The 21,478-nt window shown below is 43.1% G+C and overlaps 1 protein-coding gene across 7 annotated transcripts in view; it reads right to left on the bottom strand.

Moving 5' to 3' along the window:
• LOC120097741 (uncharacterized) overlaps nt 1–21,478 on the bottom strand; it is a 120,596-nt gene that overhangs the window by 79,139 nt on the left and 19,979 nt on the right. For 6 of the 7 annotated variants that reach the window (XR_005495421.2, XR_005495422.2, XR_010058971.1 and 3 more), the window contains exon 2: nt 4,883–5,092. The gene's annotated coding sequence lies outside the window, so the exon portion shown is untranslated. Of the gene's footprint in view, nt 1–3,046; nt 4,079–4,882; nt 5,093–21,478 lie in introns of those variants that run through there. The other variant, XR_010058972.1, reaches the window with a different exon arrangement.

Raw genomic sequence — 21,478 nt, 5'->3', positions numbered from 1 at the left:
AGCCCACTGTAGGCAGCACCATTCCCTGGGCAGGTGATAGTGGGCTGTACTGATACTAGCTATTCATGAACTTGTGAGTGAGCCATCGAGAAGTATTCTTCCATGGTTTCTACTGGACTCTTGAGAGTCAGTTTTCCAGTTAGAGGTATTGCTTCACGAGGTAGCAGGTTTGCTTGTTTGCGTGTTCCTGCCTCCGGTTCCTTTAATGATTTCCTTAAATGATGTACTGTAACCTGAATGAGTAAGGCAGATTAATGCTTGCCTCTTCTCAGTTGCTTTTGTCCAGAGTATTTTATCATAGCAACAGAGATGAAAATAGGACAGCAAGAGACTCTTATTCCAATGGTAATCCCAATAGTTATAGTAAGGTTAGGTGAACCCTCTACTAACCTCATGATGGGCTAGGTGACAAGAGAGTCAGTGGAGCCCAGTTGAAAAAGAGCTTTACAGACTTGTGGTTCCTGCCCAACCAGGGAGCCTCCTCCACCTACTGTATCTCTGTCTCTTCTCAACTCTACTGAAGGATTTTTCACATTTCTTTGTCATTTCTTCCTAGTCTATTAAAAATGCAAATGGTTTGTAGGAAATTTTTCTTTGGTTGTAATCACTAGAAAAATGATTATGAGTTTTAAATCTATAATGTCCATGGCCTAACTAAATTAAGGAGTGTTTGTATTCAGTAAAATTTAGGTCTGGTAACGTAATAGGATATGTCCCAAGCATTCATGCATTTATGAAGCAAAAAAACACACTAAGTGATTTAGGGGACTTTTCAAAAGGCTCCTGAAATTAACATCAACCTGTCACTCTACTACCTGACAATATACACACACTAGTGGCTCGATGTGTTCTAAAACAAGGTGTTAAAATACAAATGGCAGAGGGCAGGTAGTATGGTTTGGTGGGTAACAGTACTTCCAAGCCTGACAACCTGTGCTCAGTCCCCTAGTATCCTGTGACAGAAAGAAAGAAATGACTCCTGCAAATTGTCTTTGGTCATGTGGTGTGCCCACACACAAGCACATACACAAACAAATCAATAATAAAATATTTATTTTAAAATATCATAGTATACCCACAAATGTTCAAACAAACAGGAAATGTGTTTGGTTGTTTAATACTGGTACAGCAATCTTGAGAATAGGAAGTCTGTTTGCTTTGTATTGTCTTGACTAAGAAACAGTTAGCCACTTCATTGTAGCTTCCTGGAGTGTGGGTTTGTCTGATGAGAATTCTAGATGGTTTGGATATAAAGGCCCCCATCCCCCAACACAACTGAGTGACACACTTCCTTAAACAAGGACCCACTTCCTGATAGTGCAACTCACCATCGGCCAAGCATTCAAAAACATGAGTCTATGTGGCCTGTTCTTGTTCAAACCACACACCTCCTTAAAATATATCTCATCAAAGGAGCCATCCGCAGTCCAGTGATGGCTCTGTCTTTTGCAGCCCACACTCACGCACTGGGTAGGTACCTTTGCCCTACAACAAACTTTATCTCAGTTCCTTAATTCTTCAGTTTCTTTGCTCTCATCTCTGACTCATTTCTCAGATTCTGGTACAAGCCAGGAATCAATAAAAACTCCATCTTCTCCCTCTGTATCTGAGAGCTCCCCGGCTTCCATCAACCAGTTATCATGCACGGTTGGGAGGTAAGGACGTAGATCAACGGCCAGATCTTTACATCTCTTCTGTTCCTATATCTGAAGCTGTCTCTCCTGTTAGGTTATTCCCGGTTGTCAATGTCACTCCATTTGGAATGAACTAAAACCCAAGTGGCTAGATATACCTCTGAGGGATTTGTCTTCACTGAATTATTTAAGTGGGACCGCCCACCCTGAATTAAGATTTTTTTTTAAGTAAGGTGATTCACCTTTAAAATAGGCTATACCTTCTGGTGGCAGCCAGCGCATATAAAGGACACAGAAGAAGGAAGAGCTTGCCTTTTACCTGCTTGTCCTCACTCTCCCAGGCAAGTTCACTCCTTCACTTGTATTACAGCCTTCCGGGCAGAACAACTACTAGATTCTTGTACTTCCTGTTGGGATGCAGACACTGTTGGATGAATGGAACCACAGCCTAATACAGTACTCAGTACTCAACTACTGATATTATTTGCAGTTCTCCAAACCTTAGGAGATTGGAATAGGTGAGGGGATTAGGTCACTGTGGATGTATCCTTGGGGACATCCCTGTCCCTAGCCCCTCTCAGTCTCATTTTCTGCTTTCTGTCAGCGATGAGATAAACAGTTCTATGCCACACATCCTTACTGCCATGCTGCATTTGCACAGGAGCAGAGGCTGTGACAGCCTGGTCTGCACCTGACAAAACCATGATCCAAAAACACACCCATCTCCTTTACAGTGTTCCTGTCTTGCGTCTTGTCAACCTAGCTAACACACAGGACAAGTGAAGTCCACATGATGGTTTATAGTTCCCAGAAGCAGGAAGACATCCATGCCTGATGTCTACATTTTGTGGGCCTGCAGGATCCATTGTATGTTTTAATATTTAGTAGAAAGAGGAAAGAGAGGGGTTTTCCATGAACATTCAGTTGAGGAAGAGTGACTAAGGGGTACCAGTTAATGAATGAAAGTAACTTGAATTTCATGGGTATTTTTTCTTTATTTAGCTATATTACTTTCCTATTGCTGTAATAAAACACCATGGCCAAGGCAATTATAGGAGAAAGATTCTATGACTCTCGGGGTATAGGAGTCCACAGTCATTACAGACAGAAGCATGATGGCAGGCAGGTAGGCATGACATTGGAGCAGCATCTGAGATCTCACATCTCTTTATACAAATTGGAAGTAGAGAGATTTAACTTCAAATGGCCTGAGTCTTTTGCAATGTCAAAGCCTGCTTCCAGCAAGGCCACACCTACTTGTCCTCCTCAAAGAGCCACCAACTGGAAACCAATATTTGAATGTCCAAAGTTTGTAGGAGACATTAAATTCAAACCACCTGAGCCTCAGTGTCTCTAGGAAAAGCCAACATTCCGTAGTTTGGCTCATAAGCAATACTCCCCACACAATGATAGGAAGAAATGTTTTATTTATCAAAAAGGCTCAAAGGAATAGAGGTGTCTAAATTTCGTTGTCCTAGGTGCCAAGTAATGACTGTAAGGGAGACCCCAAAGCCACAAGTCATTTTTGTCTGACTGATGTACACATACATTTAGCAAACTCTTTCTGCTTGTATGTGATAAAAACATAAACTTGTTAGAATTGGTCACTGCATTACTGAGGAGTCAACACATTGGTACGTGTGTTCAGGGAGTCAAGGTGTCTTGTAGAGAAAGGAGGGTGAGGATGTATCCTGGATGTGACCCTCCCTAGGAATAAAGGAAGCATCCACCATCATGTAAGTTTTCCAAGCTGGGTAGATTTCTCAGGGCTGTATCACCACCCTGCTCTTTCTAAGTGGAAATGTATTTGTAAAAAAGGCAACTCAGCAAAATTCTTAAAACTCTGTAGGTAGCTAAAGAGAGAGCTTTTCATTCTGCTGTAAGGAAAAAGGGATTTCCCCTAAGGTGTCTTTAAAACATGCTATTCCCTTATCTCGGGGGACAAGGGGAACTAGACGAATCCTGGTGTTTATCGCTAAAGTTTCTCTGGGTTGGTTCAGTTGGAAGGTCTAGTAGCAACAGCAGGACACCACACACGATGAAAACCTTTTATCAGCAGAAAGGAAGCAGTAAGCACTAACAAGTCATCAGAAGAGTCTTTTCTTTGGGGAAAAGATTTTATAATAAAACACTCAGTATTGTTTAGCACTCGGGCAATTAGACACTCAAGTACAGATTGTTGTGGACTGGTAAGGCTCACAAAATATATAACGTTCAAAATCTCTATTTGGTAAAACACGGGTATACAGTCATATGCACTCTTTTTATATAGAAGGACAAAGGTTACTGGGGTAGGAACAGGGACTGAGTCTTACCATCGGCATCAGGTGGGAGAAGTTTTCACACCACTAGTGGGCCTTTTCCCTATTTACTTTACGACTCTAAAGTTCCTTATTTTCAAACCACTGCTGTTTTCCGAGTGTCCCTTCCTGTTTCTGAGGGCCCTGTTGGGAAGGAATCAAGTGTTCAACCAACCCACAGTTTTGAAGCTGGTGCTTGAAGACACATTGGCCGGGGTGGGAAGATGTCAAAGTGCTGGGTGCGCAAGCATGAAGACCTGCTTTTAGTCCCCCAGAGTCCGATATTAAAAACAGCAGCAAAAGAAGCCATGTATGGCAATATGTCCCATCTTTTAATCACCAGGGAAGACTAAGACTGTGGTCCTCTAGGACTTGCTGAGTGTCCGTCTAGACGAATACATAAGCACCAGGTTCAATGAGACTCAAATAATAACACGACAGACAGTTGAGGAACATACCTGTCATTGACTTCTGGCTTCGACATTTGTGTGCACACATGTGGTCACAGACAAGCAGGTACACACAAACACAAACGCACAAGAAGCATTAGTCATCTACGTGTTTCAGATGATGAAAGAAGAGGCCACGTTCCCATGGGATTTGGGGGATCTGTTATTCATTTCCTTAGTAAAAAGCCACAGATGAATCTCACAGCAGCCACCTCTGAGGGACCTCACATTTAAGTGATGATACCAGGCAGAGTGGAGTCCATGACAGTGGTATTCTGGGATGAACAGAGGGCACAGAAGAGCCTAGAAGCTCGAGTGATCTGCCTGCCATGGTACAGTCCGATGGTGCTAGAGGCTGGCAGAGCCAAAAGTGTGCCCACTTGATCTCCCACTGGGTGTTCATTCTGACAAGTGGTTCTCGTGAGGCTGATTCCAACTGGGAAGAAATAGACAAGTAGTTCTATGGGATTGATGGAGTCTAAAGGACAGCTTTTCTTACCTTCCTTGTAACTTGGGCATGAGGATTGAATTACTTTTCTGGCTCGATTCGCTGTCCTTGAGAAGCTGATTAAAGGTCCTCTGCCTGAATGTTTGTTTGATGTGCTCATAGCCAGGCAAGGACTGGAAGGAAGGACCCGGAGCGCCAAGTTCATTTTCTTCTCATGGATGCACACATACTTCATTAACGTCACTGTGCTTTGCAGTTCATCTGTGAGTGGAAGGTTCCAGAGTCATTCATCAGATACTTCATCAAAATGTTCATCATGATCTTTCCCATGACTGATCCATTGCCCTTCAGTGTTTACCTGTGTATGCAGTGCACACACACACCACACACACACACACACACACACACACACACACACACACACCCTTTCCAATCACATACTTTAGGAAAAAACCAGGGAGTTAGGAAGATGGCTCAGTCCATGAACTATTTGCTTTACAAGCATGAGGATCAGAGTTGAGTCCTAGAATACACACACACACACACACACACACACACATACACACACACACATACACACACATACACACACATACACACACATTCACACACATATACACACACATACACACACATACTCACACACACATAAACACTCACACATATACACACACTCATACACATACACACACCTCACACACTCATACACGTACACACACACACACACACACACACACACATACACACACTCTTTCCAATCACATTCTTTTTAGGAAAAACCAGGGAGTTAGGAAGATGGCTCAGCCCATGAACTATTTGCTTTACAAGCATGAGGATCAGAGTTTGAGCCCTAGAATACACACACACACACACACACACACATACACACACATATACACACATTCACACACATATACACACACATACTCACACACACATAAACACTCACACATATACACACACTCATACACATACACACTCACACACATACACACAGTCAAACACATACACACACACTCATACACATACACACTCACACACATACACACAGTCAAACACATACACACACACTCACACACGTACACACACTCACACACACTTACACACATACACACATACTCACACACATACACACACACCTCACACATGTACACACACTCACACACACTTACACACACTCACACACACTTACACACACATACACACTCACACACATACACACATGCTTACACACATACACACACGCTTACACACATACACACACATTCACACACACATACTGCCACACATACACACACACACAAATCTGGGCGTGATGCCATGTGACTGTAATCACTGGAGAGGCAGAGACAGGTGACCCATTAAGGCTCAGTGGCTGGCCAGTCTAGTTATACTGGAAATCTTTCGGCCACTGATAGACCATGTTTGAAAAACAAACAAACCAAAATCAGATAGATGAGAAACAAGAACCAAGATTGATAGCTGCCTTCCACATCCATGCACATATATGCACACCCTCCAACATACATCTACTACTCACAGGAAGCCATACACACATGACACAGAAAAAAGGAAGGGGGGAAGGAAGGAAGATAGAAGAAAAAAAGAAAGACAGAAAGATAAAGAGAAAGAAAGAAGAAAAGTAAGGGAGGGAGGGAGGGATGGAGGGAGGGAGAGAGAGGGAGAGAGAGAGAGAGAGAGAGAGAGAGAGAGAGAAATACACCCAAGTGGCCAGACCCTGTATGATGCTCAGAAGACAAGTGAGTACACGGCCCCCATTTCTATCTCATCATTGCAAATGCCAGCTTCGCCTGGCACACTGTGAGAGACAAACTGCCAGGCATTACAAGCAAGCTATGGTTGCTGCGTACTGTAGTCACCAGAGGGAGAGCATGAGGCTGTCATAGCCTGCTCTCATCATGGGCAGAGAAGAGTTAGAGTTCAGGTCTGGTTTAAACTCCCACTTGCTGTAAGGAAACATAGTCTCTTCGTCCACCAGCCTCGATTGCTGTAATGGCTTACTCCTCTAGGAAGAAGGAGATGTCTACTTCAGATGTCACCCATTAATTGAAAGGTCTACGCAAAATCTTCCCATTATTGTTTTATTAATCATGATCTTCATTTAGCACTCTGACAGGTGGCATTGTGAAATTAAAAAAAAAAGTCTACATTTTATGCTCTTTGACTCTGGTGAACTGTGCCTCCCAGGGTTAGTGAATTCCCAGAGTTAATAAGAGCAGTCTGTGAGTGAACGTTTGATATGCAATCACTAACCAATGGCCATTGCAGAGTTCTGCTCAGAGCAGGCGTGTCAGCTGTTACGGTGTGCTGTGTCTTTAAAGGCCACTCTTACACCAATTAAGGACATGAAACAATGGTACGTATGTATGAGAAGCCAAAATGAAACTCACGTTTTTGTAAACCAACAGACAAGATTAAAAGAGCAAATAAACATCAATTAAATAAATCCCCTCCCCCCAACAAGAGTTAATGCTCGGCCAAGCTTGAGATCTATTGGAGTGAATGTCCCATGTAGTTTGACTTATTATACTAAATAATCTTTTAAGGAACCATTCTGTGAGGGGGGGGCATTGAGGATCATAAAGCAATTATAGAAAATTCCAGAAAACTAGATCCTATGAACTACTACCTGTTGGTTGAAAAGGCACGTGCTTATTGTACTCTCAAAATGAAGTGGGAGGGTCATATCTTCCTCATATATGTGCTGCTCAGGAAAGTGCCAGCCACATGAGTTCAGGTTAAGTGTGATGGTGGCACAGGAGAATACAGGGTTCATGTTTTCGCCTGGGTGTGAAGTCTTTTGATGATAGGGTAAACTTGAGTGACGTATAACTCAGTGTCTTGTATCAGGCTCTGGAGATGACAGAGGTAGTTTGTACAATGATTTGGCTCAGAAGGGAAAAAAATTAATTGTATCTTGGTCACCAGTTGCCAAGTGCTACAGCTTCATTGGAAAAAGAGAAAGAAAGAAAGAAAGAAAGAAAGAAAGAAAGAAAGAAAGAAAGAAAGAAAGAAAGACAGCATCCCCCCTAGGAGAGCAAGTTTCAAGTTAATATATGGTAATGCTCTACACAGCTTTATTAATCTAGAGGCACGATGGGTCTGGAAGCAGAAATCAGCAGGCTGGAGGAATGGCTTCCGGCTATTCATGGGCAGCTGTGTGATTCGGGTAGGACCCTTTCTCTATCTGTACTTTGCCTTGTTCCCTAGTCATGGAAGTGGAGTGAGCACAGATTTCTCTTGGGCATACACGGTAAAGGAGAATGGGGATTTTTCTGGAGATGGGAATGTTCTTGGAGAGCGTTATCATAACACATATGCACACACACATAGACACACTTCAGTTCTCTTTGTACACTGCCAGTCTAACAAAGAGGGAAAGTGTTAAGTCAAAAAAAATGTGTAATTCTACTCCTCCCATCATTCTTAAGATCAAAGCCATTTCTCCCACGCGGGCCTGAGCGAATGTCACCAGGAATGGTTCTGACAACTTGCCATTCGAAGGGGGCTTTGTGTTTCCCCACAGCTGGCCGACTCACACTCCAAGTGTTCCCTGGGAGTGACTCCATGCGGGGCTCAGGGAAGGCCTCAGACAGTTTTCAAATGGACCCCATCAAATCCCTCTTGTGTATCCTCTTCCCTGCAAATTGCTTTGGTGTTTAATTGTTGAAGCCATGTGTGTTTTAAGGGAGATTGGATCCATATGTTTGCGAATGATTTGGACTGAGTTCACCACATCGTTGTTTTCTAAGCGCCGCTCGTTGTCCAGGAAGAATCCCCGAGTGCCTCTTCATACACCGCCCCGTGCTTGTCAACATCTCTCCAGCAGGAAGTTTTCTCAGCCTTGCAAAACCCACTATCCAGACTCTAGAGGCCATTTTCCCCCCTCCATCATTTCAGTTAAGAAGAGCGGCCCTCTTGGAACCTGGGGAGGTGTCTCAGTTAGTAAAGCTCCTGCTGTACAAACAATAGGGTCTGAGTTCAGCTCTCCGGCAATCTCGTAAGAAGCTGAGGGCAATGGCCTCAGTCTATAACCCCACCCACTCAGCAGGCAGGGATAGACAGGTTTATCCCTGGAACTCACTGCCAGTCAGCCTAGCCAATAGCTGAGGACTAAGAGAGTGACTCTCTCTCACAGAATAAGACCAAACTCTCCTCCATGTGCCTGGGTACGTACAATGGCACACACAACCACTCTTTAGCCTTCTTGTTTGGAAGTTGGACAAGAAGATCTCTTTTGAAGGTTTCCCAAATGTCTCCTATGGAGAACACAGCATGAAAACAAAGTTAGGTTAGCAAGTCTCTTTCACTGATTTCTCAAGATCTTTAAAAAAAAAAAAGTGAAGATGCCAAGTTTTCCTAGATCAATTAATTAATTAATCAATCAATCAATTAATTAATTCAGCTAACATTGAATGAATGTCTGCTAGCAGCACTTTATAGCTCTGAGTCATCTCTCCAACCACCAATTTTGGCTTCTTATCTCAATATACCCCGGACTTTTTCTGTGAGCATAGATCTGTTGAGACCGTCCTCTTTTTCTTTCTAATCTTATTTTAACTAAAAATATTTTTTGTTTAACCTGAAAATGATGCCGTTGCCTAGGGACCCCCTCAGGAGACTGCAGAGAATTACCCATGAAATAATTAAGACGTATGTTTTAATTTAGAAATACATTCCAAAATGGATTAGCAGGTTCTCTGAGAGGGGTCTTTATGTTAACCAGTGAGAGTAGACTAGGGTTATCCAGAGCTGCAAATCCCAAGCTTGATCTGGACTCCACTGGCAATGTCACTGTGAGCTCTCAGAAGAGACTGTCGTGGTGAGCCTCCATTGTAGGGAGAAGGAGGAAGGGAAAGAGGGAGGGAAGAGAGGAGGGAAGGAAGGAGGGAGAGAGGGAGGGGGAAAGGGAGAAGGAGGAAGAGGAGGAGGGAGGGAAGGAAGGAGGGAGAAAAGAGAGGAAGAGGGAGAAAGGAAAGAAATGGAGGCCCGAGGCCAGCTATTTAACTTTGTCAAAAGCAATTAGAACGAAAACAAATTTGCACTTGGCATCTTTGGATAGATGCGACATCCATCTGAATGTTTAAACATGAGGGAAAGGATGGTATTTGTTTGGCTTCAAAGTCTGGTGCCCATTGGTAGGACACTGTAGCCACCCAGTGCTAGCCCATGAGTATGTGGATCAACATAAGTGAGGTGATGTTTGAGCCGAGTTTTGCATGGTAAAGGGAATGTCATAAGCAGCAGAGGGCAAAGGGTGCAAATCACAGAGATGTTGTGGTAATGGCCATCGGGAAAAGTCAACGCTGACAATTGTGAACCAAATCACTTGGGTTGGTCTGTCCGTAGGAGTAGGAACACAGGAAAACACAAATTTTGCTCATGCCATGTTTGAAAGGCAGGGATTTTCATTATCTCAGCACACACGCAGCCCAACCAAAATCCAGTTATTTGCAATTCCTGTGAGAGTCAGAGCAGAAGAGAGGAAGGGCAGTCCCAGCCTTCAGCATCTCTGTATGCCTGTAAGAGAGCGAGTGACCTTGGCTCCTTTATTTCACCAAGAGCTGAGTTAGAACTCAGTTCATTGTTTGACTCATGTGAGGACTTAAAGATCAGAGGAGCCCTAGAGTCAAGGAAATACACAAGAAGAGGTTGAGGAGAGGGCTCTGCCCGCAAAATGCTTGCCGTGCAAGCAAGAGGACCTGAGTTCAATCCCAAGCACCTCTGTAAGAAGCCTATGTTCCAGCATGCACTTGTAATCCCACACTAGAGAGAAAGAATCAGACGGGATGCCTGGGGCTCACTGGCCACCCAATTGAATCAAATTTTTAAGCTCTGAGTTTTAAATAAACAAACAACCTGGAGAGGGATAAAGACATCAGATACTGAACTCTGATCCTTATGTGAGCAAAACCCCAGCACATGTACTCATACCCATATGCTTGTGTGCGCCTGCCTGCGCTCGAGACACACACACACACACACACACACACACACACACACACACACACACACAAACTCACAGGATAAACACACTGGAAAAGTGATAAACACTAAGCTCAAAACATGATTTAAGAGTAGACCCATTTTTAATAAATGTGTAACTCCTATTTCTAGATGTGACTTGGAGCAAATTGTCACCATGAAATTGACCATGTGTCCAAGTTTAGTGACAATTCAGAAGGCAGGATTCTGAGCTACCTGGAAGTTAATGGAGCTGACTTTAAACCTTTACTCAGATAGCAGTAAAATCTGATAGACAGTAGATTTATCTGAATGATAAAATTGCAAATGATTATAATTAACAATGCATAATAGCTACCATTAATAATTACAGCTATTACTAAATTAATTTTATCACTGCCCACCTCACATTTACACTGAAATTTAAAATATAAGTTCAATTTGAAGAGGCAAGTAATAATTATGCTAACAGTAAAATCCTGTCTTGAAGGATCTCATTATACCGAAGAGTGGATATCCCGCTGCTCAGATAATGGCTGACATATGCATATTAATACACAGCCATCCACAGTCTCCAGTATAGATGGTGCAGTCTAATGGAAAGGAGGGTGCTGGATATGAGTCCTACCACTTTCTAGCTTGCAAAATAATAATTAAAACCTCATCTTATTATAGATACAAGAGGATCTACTGCAGTAAAATAGTGGGATTACCTCTCCCTTGAAAAAAGGAAGAAGAGGAGGAAAGTAGGGAGGGGGAGGGGAGGGAGGGAGAGGAAGGGAGAGGAATGGAGTAAAGGGAGGGAAGGGAGGGAAGGGAGGGGAGGAAGGAGAGAGGGAGGGAAGGGAGGGGGAGGAAGGGAAGGAGGGAGGGAGGGAGAAGAAAGAGGGAGGAAAGGAATGGAGGGAAGGGAGGGGAGGAGGGAGAAGAGGAGGGAGGGAAGGAGAGAGAAGAGGAGGGAGGGAAAGGAGGGAGAAGAGGAGGGAGGGAAAGGAGGGAGAAGAGGAGGGAAGGAAAGGAGGGAGAAGAGGAGGGAGGGAAAGGAGGGAAGAGAGGAGGGAGGGAAGGAGGGAGAGAGGGAGGGGGAAGGTAGGAGGAGGGAGGAAAGGAAGGAAGGAGGGAGAAAAGAGAGGAAGAGGGAGAAAGAGGAAAGAAATGGAGGGAGGAAAGGAGGGAGGGAGAGAGGGAGGGAGGGACAGAGGAAGAGAAGTAAACTCAAATATTCATCAACAGGTTAAATCATGGTGATACATTTGTCCTTTAGTCTACAATATGCTCACAATGACACTATTTTTCAACTTTTGGGGGTATATGTTTTTGTGGGGTGTGTGCGCAGGCAAGTGTGCACATGAGCTGCACACACCACGGAATGCACTGGAAGTTACAGGGATATCTGCATGAATCAGCAGTCTCCTTCCACGATATGGGGTCTGAAGGATTGAACTCAGGTCGTCAGGCTTGGCAGCAAAGTGCCCTCACCTGCTGAGCTATCCTCACACAGGCCCCCATACTTAATCTAAATTGTCAAACTGATTGGCTTGTTAGACCTAGGGAATTGGCAACCTGTGCCTTTGCATGTGTCTTCGAGGAATCTTCAGTGAAATGAGTTACCTAATTAGCTAATAGGGAAAGACCCTATGAATGTCGGGGGCACATCTCATTGGCTAGAAACCCAGTAAACATTTAAAAGGGGCTAAGGAGAAAGCTTCAGAAAACACACTTCTGTTAATTGCCGTTATACATGTTATTCAGCCCCTCCATACCTGCCTGCCGTTGTGGACCAAGCACTCTGAAACCATGAGACAGAATAAATCTTTCCTCCCTTGCATCATGGATTTCTCTGATATTTGGTCACAGTGATAAAAATTAACTAGGGCACCCATGGAAAATAATGGACTTTAAATGAATAAGCCATACCCCTTTTTAAAGATGCTTACTATAGTGTTACATGAAAAATTAGACAACTGTAGTCTCTGTGGTGTAATGTATTCCATTTATGTTGAAAACTGAAGGAGAAAGGGGAGTGGAGAAAGGAAAGAGAAAGAAGGCTAAAGGAAGACAAAAAGGAAGGAAGTGGGTTCGGTCCCCAGCTCCAAAAAAAGAAAAAAGGAAGGAAGTACAGAATAAGAGGGAGGTGGGAGGAAGGAGGAGGGCAAGAGGAAGAGAGGGAGGCATGGAGAGAGGGAAAAAAGGGAGGGAGAGAGGGAGGGAGGAAGAGAAGGAAGGGTGGAGGGAGTGCAGAAAGGAGGAATTAGTCACTTGTTTGCACAGCACAGAGAAGCTCATGGCTGTCCATAAGTCATAGTATAAGCATGTTACTCTGGAGAAGGAGTTCTAGTAGGAAGAATCAATGGTTTCTTTATAAATCCCTGCTTTGTTTTATTCACTGCAGCGATTTCTAATGCCTTTAATCTACATAGATTTTTTTTGGAGTGCCAGAGAAGGATGCCTGCTTTATGAGCGATCACCTTCTATGCCTTGAATGTCTAGCCTGAAACAAAAGGTGCCTAGAAATCTTCAATGTCTGTGTCATTTTTCATCGTTTACCAAATGCTTTCGTGCACACATTTACTTCAATCCTCAGGCAGAGAGTATTCGGATTGCTCCACTTAAAACGGAGTGAGTAATTTTCAGGATCTGCTTTCACTTTCCAGCGAATACAAAGGAAGCATTGAGAGCTGGGGACAGGCTCAGTGGCAGAGAGCAGCTGGGTGGTATGTGTGAGGTCCTGGGTTCAATCCCCAGCCATGGAAAGTAACTTCGACTTCACTGTAAGAAGTCTCTGATACTGAATGAATTTCTACTGAGAGAACATGGGCTTCACCACCTTACATTATGTTGGCAAACTCTCCCATAATAATGTTTGGGGTTGTTGAGACTAAACTTGAGGCCTGAAGAGGGCGCTAGTGGGTTTGTCGCAGGTGTCCTCCAAGACCCCTTGTGTAGGACCAGGCTGGTGCTCCTGGGTCCTTGAAGGATGAGAGGAGAATAAGACAAGCTAAGAATAAAAACACTGTGCCCTTGATAACAACTCGAAGGTCAACAGTTTCCAAAGGAGGTCACTCTTGTTCATCCAGTGTCGTAAAGGTGCCCTCTGTGGGAATGCAGGCCCTGCTCTGCCTAGACCTCCCAACTGGGAATCTCAGTGCAGCTTTCAAGGCTTCTGTTGGATATGCCCAGCTTCACATGTTTCTGCTGCTGTTTTCTCTTTCACTTGGAAACCTTACCTAAGGGGACACTCTTCTCTGCCTGGGTGGAGCTCACCACTGGGAACTCCAACTAGCTGCCTCAACTTCCCCAGTAGGTTTCTGTAGGATGTTTGCAAGCACCCAGTTTGATGATATCACCCTTTCTTTGCTGTCTCAGTTGGAGTTCCCCAAACTGTCTCTGCTGGATGTTTTTCTATGTCTGATTTGAAGATGTTCTCCTGTTTATCCACTACTTGGCGTTTACCCTCTTGCTTTGACTTGATATGTATTTAAAAAACTCACTCGTTCTAAACCAAAAGTGTAGCTGTCTTAGATTGTTCTCCAGACATACAGAGCAAGTGTTGCATGGGAACGCCATATGATAAATTCGTTTAGAATTCATACCAAACTTTCCCAAATTGCTGGGTACAGTGATTGTCTATAATCCCAGGAGACAGGAAGATTTTAAGCTTGAAAATTTCCTGGACTACTGAACAAAATGTAGGTTAACTCAGGAGACAGTGAAATCCTAACTCAGTAACATTTTACAAGGGCTGGGAACATAACTAAGTGATAGAGCCCTTGCCTAGGGTGCACAAGCAAACTGTTTTAAGTGACGATCATTAAAGTCTTGACTGCGGACACAGAGTTTACTAGTTCGTGTTTACTCATTTTCTTATCCAGTCTTCTAGAAATGACATTTCTAGTTAGAGCATATGTTAATAAATTGCTCTAGACTCTTACAGCTCATCCCCCTTCTCCCAACTTTTATAAATTCTTCCAAGTGATATGAAAGTATTTTAGGTCAGAAAATGGCAAGAGACTGGTTAGGTCCCTAAGAGTGGGAAATATACTTCTACTTGTGGGAAATTATTCTTCCATATAATTTCTGGAGTAGATTGTCTTGCCTCATCCATGCAAATGTTCAAATGGGTAAATGAGTGCTTGAAGACCTCTCTTCAATTTCTGGGCAATTTCAGAAGGGTCCAGCTGTTCTTCTATACAGAACCCTGTAACTCGATCTCTAAGGGATCTGACATGGCCTCCATGGACGCCTATGTGGACATAGCATGTGTGTGTGCACGTGTGTGCACACACACAACATATCCACTCACATCCATTCATAAAACCAAAATGAAATATGAAAATGAAACTGGGCAGATGAGTTTAAATGGTATTGTAATATAAATGATGCTGTGAGTGAAAGATGTCCTGGAGGAATCGGGTGAATTAGTGAGAGCTGATGTTGTAAGCTGCTGTACGGAACTCCATTTCTCTGACAACTGTCACCCTCTCTAGTGTTGCTGTGATTAAAATACTCATTTAAAACAGGCTGAAAGTTTTTATGCTTTTATTGTGCATTCACTCTCAGTGCTCAAATACAGAGTCTGACCCAGACTGTCATTTGCTTAAATGCAGTGATGGAATAACAGAATGTTCTGCATAGAAACACCTTCCCAATCACCTAATCTGTGTTCCCGTTGTTACAGGTAAGACCTTGTAGCTAGCACATTGGTCCAGAAAGATGCAGCCGAACCGTAGCAGCTCCACAGGTCGTTGTTAAAGAAATTCGTTTCTTTGTACATCTTGTTTTCTCTACCATAGGTTCACGCGGTGAAAGTGACCTACCTAGGAAGGTGATTGGTTAGGAACAATCTCATTGTGAGGCAGAGAGATGGTTCAGTGGGTAAAGTGCTTACTGAGCATGACCTAAGTTTTTCTTTCTAGCACCCACATTAAAAGCTGGGTATGGCATCACATGCCTATAATACCAGAGCTGGGGAGGCAGAGGTTGGGATCCGTTGACTTCATTGGCTAGCCAGCCTAGACTCTTGGTGTGCTCCAGATGCAGTGAGAGGGCCTGTCTCAGAAAATGGATGAAGAATGATTAAGGAAGGCACTGACTCTGGCATCCACATTCATGCTCATCCATGGGCATGTGCACATGCTCCCCAACACACATGTACACAACCCACATCTGTGAATATGATGTATATGTATGTGTAATATATTACATATATGTTTCTAAAGATTTATTTTAATTTTGGGTATGTCTATGTGTGCATATGTGTACATGCATGTAATGCCCATGGAAGCCAGAAGAGAGTGTCAGTTCACATAGAGTTAGTGTTATACATGGTTATGAAACACCCAAGGTGTTCTGAGAACTGAGCTCCTCTCCATTCCTAGAAAACAGCCCCTACAGCCCTCACCAAAAAATTCAACCTAAAAATTCCTCCCAGTTCTCTGTTACCCCCATCACCACAATTTATATCCAAACCACAGCCACCTCAGCAGTGGGGCAAGAGAATCATAAACTCTTAGTTTGATTGTCAGGAGGGAAGTTGGTTATGAACATTTTCATTTCTTTTTTCTTTTCGGAGCTGGGGACCGAACCCAGGGCCTTGTGCTTGCTAGGCAAGTGCTCTACCACTGAGCTAAATCCCCAACCCCATGAACATTTTCAAACAAGGAATAGTCTAGTGGCCTGTCTCCATGACAATTAAATCATTAAGCAAGTCTCTGAGTCACTTGATGCTTTCACAGCAACCGTTTTCAAATTTTGGTCATTGGGGATGAATCATTTAAAGGGCACCTAACCCTGACAGGAAGCAATGAGGACCTACTTTATGGTGTCTATCCCCTAACCCTATATTCCATTGCTGTTAAAACCAAGAAAAAAAATGCCGGAGTAAGCCAAGCTCAAAATATTCTACAAAACAATAGGAGAATAATGTCCAAAACCCATCAAGGTAATCAGAAGCAGAGAACTCTGACAATGAGGTTCTGACCAGAGGACTTGAGATCAGCAGCATCTCATGGTGACCTTGGAATAGAAAGTACTGGAAAGACCCGAGAAGTCTCAATTAAAGTACAGACTTCAGTAAACCATCCATCCGGCAGTTCATGCTAAGTGGATTATAAGTGGAGCTAGCCTGGGCAATGCTGGAGGCACGGTGGAGGCGAACTCCTGGATAGCCTAACCAATTCAGCTACCACACAGGCCCAGATTCAGGCTTTGAGTTGGCTCACCCCAAGATCTACCCTATCTAAGAACTTTTAGGATGTGTGAAGGAGCTGGTCCTACTGAATCAAAGCTGCAGGATCTCTATGACACAGTGCAAGAACTGGACATCTGAGAGGAGCCCCAGTGAGGATGCAGTATTAATAGTGTAGCAGAAGCCAGAGGCCTCGAATCAGACCAATAACTCATTGCAATGAATATTTGCAAGTGAAGATGTATGGACAAAAGGGTATACTGTGAGATACCATGTGACAGAGTACAGCTTCCATAACGAGATTTTTTTTTGTCGTTTATAGTTTTGTTTTTGTTTTTGTTTTTTGAGGGAGGTTGCAGGGGCTGAGGGTGGATACTAAGGAATGGGGATATGAGAGGGATTGGTGTGCATGATGTGAAACTCATAAAGAAAAAGTCAAAGAAATAAGAAACAAAAAAGGAAAAGAAAAGAAAAGCAAGACTCTTAGCCACGTTCACAGTTTCACATTTTCAAAGTTACACATATGCTTCGACTCTACCCAAGATAGCTGCTTCTCTAAACTCTGCCCCACAGAGGGCAAATAAAACAAGTTTAAAAGTTTGAGGGTTTTTATAATGTAGCACATATGCTGTGTCTAGTGGCATACCCTTCAAGAAAGACTGATGCACAAAGTTGCAATAAGGGTATGTCAGGAAATTTGCTCATTAGCTGCCTTTTTATTTGTTTTGTAGAGGGACCTATCCAAGTTCCTTAAATAGCAAGCTGTAATGAAATAGCTAGTTTTTAACAAGTTATTTATGCCCTGCATATTGCTCTCTTAACAAGCTGTTCCTTGATTTAGACTTTCAATCCTATTTCCCTTTTCAAATATTTGTTGTTTAAAGTAAGCAAGTTATTTGAGATGTTATACGACTGTATTAAAACTTCAAACAAATAGACATCCCTACTGCTGGAAGGCCTTTAATTTTAATGACTGAGTTTCTGTTTTATACATAATGAAAATCCGCACCCGTCTTGGGTCCCAACTTCTTAGTTAAATGTCACACTTATATTAAGCCTGAAGCCTCGGCTATGTAACTTGGATAAAAAGGAACCACAGTAGAGGCACCGTTAACGGAATCTGGGGAAAAAAATTTTTGTAAAAACCCAAGATCCGAACTGATTTGAAGAATAGAAAATTTAGGAGACCAGCGATATAGTTCAGTGGGTAAAGTTGCTCTGTGACAGATCTTACAACCCGAGTTTGTTCCCCAGGCAGAAGGAAAGAACCAATCCCCCTGAATTTCATATATAATTGTGGTATACACATGTGGGATGATGTCACAGGTGAGGCAGGTACAAGATAGAAGGAGGCCTGTCATTGGACGAGAAGGAAGGATGGGCGGGAGAAAAGTTTGAAGGAAGAGGAGGAGACTGGAACGGAAAGGAGGAGAGACAGGAGGGAGAAGGAGAGGGAGAGAAGCCTTGGCAGGTGACGCTAAGATTCCGCTCTGTGTAATTACAGGTTGTTATTAATGTTCTTAAGGGATGGATGCGTATTGGGCTTTGTATGTTTAGGTGGACAATTATATCTTATCAATTGGGTCAAAGGTTATTGTGTTGTGTGTTCTTTCATGTGTAGATTTAAGTGTATAGAGTGTGGGGAGGTTGGTCTGGGCAGCCAAGGAATTGGAATGTGTGCCTCTGGCAAGATATCCAGCAGATATTGTGGGGCACTGCAGTGACAGACCTAGTGGGAATAAAAGACAACCACACTTTTAAATTTTTTTTATATTTTTACAACACACACACACACACACACACACACACACACACAATTTTTAAAGGAGTGTAGAAAAGTTAAAGGAAGATTCTCTAGTGAGAGAATTAAAACTTTAATTTTAAAAGCTGACATGTTTAATTGGCACTAATTTTGTCAAAATTGTATATTATACCTCATTCAATATCCTCTGTGTATCTTACCAGATGCTTCTATTTCACAACCAGATTCCATTTTCAATTCAGGGGACAGAACCCAGGGTCTTTACACATCCTAGGTAAGCACCCCACCACCGATCTGCATTTCCAGCTGTTACTGATTTCTAAAGAGTTACTTTTATTTTTTTTTAAGTTACATACATGAGGGTATATGAATGCAAGCGCACCTGTGTGTGGAGGTCAGAGGTGTTGGATCCCGAAGTTACAGTTAACCTCCGAGCCTCCCAACATGGATTACTGAGAACTGAAACTGGGTCCTCTATGACAGCGATGCACATTCTTAACTGCTGAGGCACCACTTCAGCCTTTGTTGCCATGTCTAATCCTTAACCATCTTTCCCTCCCTTTGCTGACAGGGAGGTATCGCCAACATTTGAACCATTATGGGACTCTGTTGGACTTCAGTGTTTGGAGTAAAATGTGACCCCAGGCAGGGCTGACATAAGGTTTCTTGGAGAGTTATCTATTTGTTTTTACCATCTATTTCTGCCTCGGATTTCTCTTGTAATAAGCACAATCCACCCACGGCTCACACTGTCACCATATGTTCACACAGCTTTTCAAGTGTCTGTAATATTTTCTGGAGCTAGGAGACTCGGTTCATCTGTATGACAGCTACAGTGTTAAGACATGGACCCTCCAAATTTTGCCTTTCTAAAGAATACTCTTCCTGGCGTTAGCTGAGCCTCTTTTATTGGTGTTTTTTCTCCTGGCCATGAAGATCTATCCCCTCAGACAAGTGAGTCCAGGAAGACAAAGTCATTGCACTGCTTTCCCAGGGGAGGAGATGTCTCAGGGAGATCATTCAGCTGGTAATGGGAAGTTACGGAGTTAGTCCAAGTACATCTGACAGTCAAGCTCTTCATCATGGACTCTTTACCATAGTACTTTAGCCTTCTGGTCTCTTAGCTCTAAACCAGGACATCCTACAAAGGTAGGCAGTGGGAGGCAAAACCCAGCTCCTGCTATGGAGAAGGAAGACTTCTGCCCCACAATCAACAGACTGACTATAAAACACTATCACTTTTATTACTATTAGATATTGTTCCTGTTATTAACAACTCCCTGTAGTTTCTCAGATCTTCCAATGTTTTACACCAGATTTGGTGTCAAAATTCACACTGAAGCTTTTACCTTCACAGTCCTGAGCTCTATAATGTGTCCTCTTGGTCCAGAGCATTGAGCCAGCATTGCTCTAAATGTCCGCACATGAGACGATCCTGTAGACTCCATGTCTCACACTAAATCTTATTTCCCTCTCTTCTTTCTGAACTCATAAACTTTTCTTTTTCTTATTTAATTTTCCCTCCATCAGGCCTTATCATCTATAACTTTCTATATGGGCTCGCCCCCACCTCACTGTGGATGTGGTAAATAATACATTGACAAAAATTAGCTAAAGAGAGAAATGGTTAATCATGGTTTACAATTGCAAAGCTATAGAGTCTATCATTGTGGGAAGGGTAAAGGTATGGCAAGAAGAAGCAGGAAGCTAGCTGATCATATTGAGTCCACACTCAGGAAGGAGAGAGGGGGGGGGATGGTATTGGGGTATTATCATTGTCAGCAAGAAGTGTTTAGTCCATTATCATCATGGTGGGAGGTCTGGCAGCATCCCGGCAGACATGGTGCAAGAGAAGGAGCTAAGAGTTCTACATCTTGATCCGCAGGCAGCAGAAAGGGACTGTGAAGTGGGAATTTCTGGTTGTGTTGGAGACTCAGTTGTGTCATGTGATGCTTTTCTGGAAACTGTCTTATGAGAGGATGTTTTGCTGAAAACAGACATGCGGTGTTTTTCTGGGTGCTGCCTGGTAAAAGGGCATGTGATATTTTGCTGGAGCAGACTTTGAGGGGACACGTGATATTTGGAAAGATTGTAAGTATAATCCAACAGACAGTGGATGATGCTCTTGTATTGGTTCGCCTTCCAACTCTTTGCTGCTTTTCGTTGGCCTTTGCTGATGCTGTTCTTTACTGATGACACTCTTGTGTTGGTTCGCCTTGCTTTCTTTTTTTTCTTTATTGATCATCGCTTGCCCTGACTTTGTGGAGAGAAACACATCAGAGAACTTCTGGTGGTATTCCTGCTGCACCTTGCCACTTCAGTGGACTCATGCCTGTCTGCAGAGCCTTGCAGTTTCTTCTGGATCAAGCTACTGCTACTGATTCATGTTTAGTGTTTGCCAAGTGGACTAGATTGCTAACAACGAAGATTGGAATCGTTCTAAAAACTATACCTAAACAGGTCCACAATCCCATTTCCCATTAACCTTTTTTTTCCCCTACTTCTGGTGTGTGGTGTGTTATAAGGAAGGTTGAAGTATTTAAGAGTCATAATTAAAGGAGGTTTTGAAAAACCTAAGCTTACAGGACTCTGTGGCTGACCCGAGCATATATAACCTTACAGCCTGTCTTTACAGTGACACAGTTCCTCCAAAAAGGCCACACCAACTCCATCAAGACCACACCTCCTAAAATGCCACTCCCTATGAGCCAAG

The sequence above is a fragment of the Rattus norvegicus genome, chromosome 17 (assembly GCF_036323735.1).
Source record: "Rattus norvegicus strain BN/NHsdMcwi chromosome 17, GRCr8, whole genome shotgun sequence".
Lineage (NCBI taxonomy): Eukaryota > Metazoa > Chordata > Mammalia > Rodentia > Muridae > Rattus > Rattus norvegicus.
This window is presented reverse-complemented; position numbering and strand designations above follow the sequence as displayed.